General features: G+C 41.6%; 1 protein-coding gene across 4 annotated transcripts in view; it reads right to left on the reverse strand.

Annotated features, from left to right (window-relative positions):
* Nucleotides 1–5,416, reverse strand: part of ADGRG6 (adhesion G protein-coupled receptor G6) — a 204,163-nt gene extending 198,747 nt beyond the window's left edge. For 3 of the 4 annotated variants that reach the window (XM_019527073.1, XM_019527070.1, XM_019527074.1), the window contains exon 1: nt 4,384–4,659. The gene's annotated coding sequence lies outside the window, so the exon portion shown is untranslated. Of the gene's footprint in view, nt 1–4,383; nt 4,660–5,070 lie in introns of those variants that run through there. The other variant, XM_019527071.1, reaches the window with a different exon arrangement.
* Nucleotides 5,417–5,499: the final 83 nt, after the last annotated feature.

Raw genomic sequence — 5,499 nt, forward strand, 5'->3', positions numbered from 1 at the left:
TTTAAGCACGGGGACTCTGATACACAGGATGCAGGAAGATGCTGGAGCGCAGTAACTGCCATGATCCAACAGACTCGATTAAATGAGTCTGCTCCAATGCGCTGGAATTCCAGTGCATTGGAGGAGCCTCCATGCTAGTGTATAGGTGCCCACAGGTATTAAATTTAATGTGCATTTGCAAAAGTGCATTAATGAACATGTAGATGTGCCCAATCAAGCCTAAAAGAGTGCAGCAAAACAAAATACTGGGTAAAACCCACAACTAATACTACAATTTAGAAAGTAATAGTTCTTTAAACCAAGCCCCTAGACCAGATACCACATACCCAAGTAAATGGCATTTCATGCAGATCAGCTGTTGTGACTAGGAAGATTTTTCTCAGAAATATTCTCAACATAAGTATCAGACTACAAAAATGTTTAGTTCAGTGGTTCTCAAACTCTCTAGATTCAAGACACCCCTTGGAAAATTCTGCCTCTTAGTTTTCTCTCATTTTTTGACTATGTAAAATATTCTACTGCAAACTCAGAAACACCACAAGAAATCAAAATGTTTTTAACAGGGTGGATTCTTGTTTGAAATCTCTGGTTTCATTTGGTGAATCACGTTTGCACAAATAACAGGGCTAACATTGCCTGGTACCTTGCAGCACCCTTGAAAGGATTTCAAGGCACCTCAGGGTGGCATGGCACTCTGATTGTGAATCACTAATCTAGTTCTTTAAAGACAGCAAGTGTTAAAGACAAGAGCAGCATATTCAGGACTCTGAAATACAAGAATCTCTTTGAGGAAGCCAGACACAGCAAAATAACTAGATTATCAAACAACAGTGTTATTGTCTTTCAACTCAGTAAATCCCTGTCAACATCTCTGAAAGCAGAAGGCTGAGACTTTAGGAGCTGTAAGTATTCAATAAATAATTTTCTTAAATCTGCAAATACCTTCAAAGTTGTCTTTGGTGAAAAACTGTCCTCCTGAAGCAACAGAAACACATACACATAGTGGCACACTTAAAACTCAACCTTTACCAGTCTATACTATAAACAATAGTACCATGATATATATTATTCCAAATCCAGAAAGATATTGCTATTATAGATAAATTAGATACTGATTTTTTAACAGCAGCCACCCATTAGGTAAAATTGGCGTTAACCTGATGTCCAGATTCCCATTTGTACCAGGAGAGTTCTGAGTTCTTGGGCTGTATTTGATAATAAACTTTTTAAAGAGTTATCAGGCTGTTGAACAATCAGTTCAATTTTGCTCAACTGAAGAGAAATGTGTAATTGCCTGCATCCCAGGCATAGTATCTGCACATCTGCAATGTGCCATTACAACCATTAATACTCTTGAAGCTGTCATGGACTAAATTACATTTTATTCCAATTTTACAGATGGAGAAACTGCTACATATAGAATGTCATTGGTACAATGCCACACTGTAAAAACAATAAAATTCTAGTGTCTAATTCTGCACTAAATGCAAGACGCCATTTCTTCTAAAGTTTACCTACTTCTAAAAAGGCAGACAAGGTTCTTTGGGTAAATCTGATATCTTGTATTAGATCTAAAGATAACGGATTTACCCAAAGAACCTTGTGTGCCTATGTCCTTAGATCAAGACGGCTACACTCTACACCCCTACTTCTAAAAGACACGATTCTCCTTCCTTTGAAACTGACCAAACTATACTCTAAAACTTATTTTTTTTATTGTTATTGTGGTTGTTGTACTAATGACTACAACCTGGAGCCCAGTTGTGCTAATTTATAATTCAACTGCTAATCTTCAGCCATGTTAAAAATTTATGCAAAGAAAGACCAAGAACTCAGGTAAATAACAACAGAAGTTTGGCTGAAATGCATAATCTGAACCAAGAACAAGACAAAATGGAATGAACATAGAACCTTTCTTCCCAAAGAAATGGTCAGACAATTATATCCTTGAGATATAAATGCATGTTTTCTCTCCCTTGAAAGAAAAATTAACATACTTATCTTCTCACTTACATTCCCTATTGTTTAAGGGCAATAGAGAATATACACCTTGTATACTGTGAATTCCTAAACACTTTCTCATATCAGGTGAAAGAAAGAAGAGTTCATTGAAACAAAATAAAAGACTGACCAAAGAAGTGGACAGCAAGAACTATGTTCTTGGAGTTTGCCACCTTAATACTTCCATTCATTGATACAAACACATGAATCAGAACTGTTTCCTGTGGGAGACAGTTAACAATCCATGTTACCAAGCATGAAATCTGGCAGATTGCTAAACACAATGAGTGAGAAGATGCCTTGTTTGCATGTATTGGAGACCTTATATGAGGACCTGCCAAAACTGAAATTTGATTCTATGAAACTTGACTGCTGACAGAACTTCCAAGATGTAGCTACATCATTGTTTGAAGAACAAATCTTTAGGGACATTACACCACAGCTGACTTCAGCATAGAAGGAACTACTTATTTCAGCTATTTCTTCTGACTTGCCTAATTACAAAGCAGTTGTGAAATGCAGTAAGAATTGAAGGCAAATTATAGGCCCATAAATGTTTATAAAGAGCTTTAAAGATTTAAAGTTCTAAGTAACTGCTAAATTTGAATGTTAACATTATATCAATGCATGTATTGAAATGTTGATTTTACTGATTATTAATATTTATTAAAATCCAGAATTGCCCAAAATGGTCCAAGAAACTGTGTATGCAACAGTGATTGCATCTGAATGAATAACTCAGTATGCAAATTAAGACACATCTTAGTCATACATTTTTTATAGCTTATGAAAGGGGTCATATGAATGGTTGCAAATGGTCTTGCGTGGTGAGAAAACCCCTTCTAAATTTATATCCATATTTTAAAGAACAAAAAGCACTGTATGTTGTCATTTAATATTCATCATTGTTGGAATAGCAACATAGCAAAACTCCCAAGGAATTAAGTAAATATTAAAATCGCAAAAAACCTAAAAAAAAAATCCATATGACAACTCTGTTTCAAAGAGGAGTTGCAGACCAGTTCAGTCTATAACACTGCAGTTGGGAACATGAGCTCAGTGGGGTCTGCCTTGTAAACTGAAAAAAACTTCTGAACAGTGAACACGATTCTACCTTCATCTAATCATATGCAGTCAACCCCAAGCAAATCAATGTGGGATTTCAACAAACCTGAAACAGTGTGTTATCTGGTGGGTTTGACTACTATCAGTAATCTTCTTGTAGATGTACTCCCATTATAGTTGGGTGTAACTTCGTTTAGTTACATATTACATAATATTATATATTACAACTTTGTTAACAACTGCATTCCCTGGCAGCTGTAAACACTTTGTGAAATAACAAATGGTGCCTTGCAAAAGTTAATAAGAGCATTAACAAATTTTGTGTGAAATGGCAGTAAGGCATTAATATTAGGCACTCTGTGGTATGGTCAGTTAAACCCTCTAGCTACAAATTCTCTCCAGCCCATAGCTAGTTCCATTTCCTATGATGCAGGAGACAATGGTCTTATTCACAATTCAGTCTGAAAGAGCAAAATAGTCATGTAATTTATCTAAACCATAAATGGAATGGTGACGTAACCATGGTTCAAGACCAATTTAGTGCTAGTGGTGCTAAATCTAACTACCAAATCCCTCACTGTATGTACAAGACCCAGCTAAAGCAACATTGGCATATTTTTGGAAGCACAAAACTCAGTGGGAAAATACATATTACTCCTAAATAATCCAATAACCTATGGTTTAGGTATGAATGACCTGCAAAACGTGAGATCTCTTTGCGTACTCCTTATTTAAAACCTTGGCACAGTTCCCTGGAGTGGATTTTGCCCTAGGCATATTGCCATGATATTCTTTGATCATTGGCATGTCTGTAACTGTTAAGAGGGGGGGAGGGAGGGAAATGTTGCTGACAGTTTAATTTTTAAACAGAAGATAACATCAATTTCATAATAGATCTCATGTAAATTACAAAATAAAAGTTTTTCATCCTTAATTACTCCAGCGTTATAAGGCAACAAGTGCAAGGCAACTATTTTAAGGTACACTAACAAAATGGTACTTTTTAAACAATCCTAAGCTGCTAACTTCTTGAATCGCTGATTAGACACTGCCACTTGACCCTTGCTTTGTAGGATGCCCCTCCATATAACATCCTTCTTAAAGAGGAGCCAGCCAAAGATCCAACTTGAAAATGCTTTCCTATTGCCTGAGTACAGGTTCTGACCAAGTGCATTTTAATTGAAAATGCTTCACCTTGGTTTTCCCTTTAAAATCCCTTTTTTCTGGGTGTGGCATGCTACTAACCTGCTGGACACGACAACCCCTGTAGCACTGTATAGTAGCCCAGCATTTGTTCCTTAGGCCATATTACTTTACCTTGAGGTGTAAAAGAAATCTATTTTTTCCCCTTCTCTTGGCGCTTTCCTTCGCTTCCAGTCCTAGGCTCTGTATCACCATGTGCAAATGTGCTGCAGCGGCTCCAGTTCCAGCGGATTTTTAGGATGAACGTGTCAGCAAAGGAAAAGCCCACTTGGAAACGTGCCCATGAATGAGTTGGTTACAATACCAAAGAGCAAATCGCTGGCCCGGCCAGATGATGAAAGATAGTGGCTAGGATCAAGTTGGAACTGTTCTCTCGCTCTCTCTTTAAAGTCTCTCTCTCTGTCTCTGTCTCTTTGTATGTCTCACTGCCTGCCTCTCACTCAGTCTTTCTGTCTCACCCTCTCTCTGTCTTTCTCTGTCTCTCTGTCACTCTCTCACCCTCTCTCTGTCTGTTCCTCACACCCTCTCTCTGCCTGTCCGTCTTGCTCTCAAGAACCCAGCTCACGGGAGCAGGAGACCGGGGTACAAAAGAGACGTGGTGGGACTCGAAACTCTCGCGTCGCTGCCCGCCTGTCCTCCCTCTCGCCCCGGCACCTTGCCGGCCGGGCCCGGCTCCTGTGGCGCACCAGCTACTCGCGGCGGATCTCCCCGGCGCCGCCAGACCCTGCCGCGAGGTCCGTGCCCGCCCAGGAGGAGAGGACCCTGCGGGCGGCGGTAGGGAAAGGAAAAGAGAGATCCTACCTCCGGAGGGACGTGCTGGGAAGGCAGCCGCGACACCACAAGCTATCTTCTCTCGGGGTCCCGAGCAAGAGGCAGCTCAAGGGACCGGGCTGGGGGGTGGGGGCTTTGCCTGGAAAGCGCGCTGCACAGGGCAGGCTTGGAGAGCGTGCATGACTGCTCACCGGCTGGGGGTCCTGTGCATCCGGCCGCCGGACGAGCGGCGCCGTTTCGCTCCCCACCAGCTGGAAGGGGGCGTAGGAAAAGACCCTGCCCCTTCAGAGGAATCCGAGCGCGGGAAGCGGGCACTTACATGCTGGCATCAGTGGGCTGCTGGGCTCATCCTCCCTGCGGGCTCGCCCGCCGCCCCCGCCCAGCCGGGCCCCGGCCGCACAGGAATGCGCGGCTCGGAGGCAGCGGGAGCCCGGGTGGCGCAGGGCGGGAGCCCGCCGC

Source organism: Gavialis gangeticus, unplaced genomic scaffold, assembly GCF_001723915.1.
Source record: "Gavialis gangeticus isolate Ggan-Ray unplaced genomic scaffold, GavGan_comp1, whole genome shotgun sequence".
NCBI lineage: Eukaryota > Metazoa > Chordata > Crocodylia > Gavialidae > Gavialis > Gavialis gangeticus.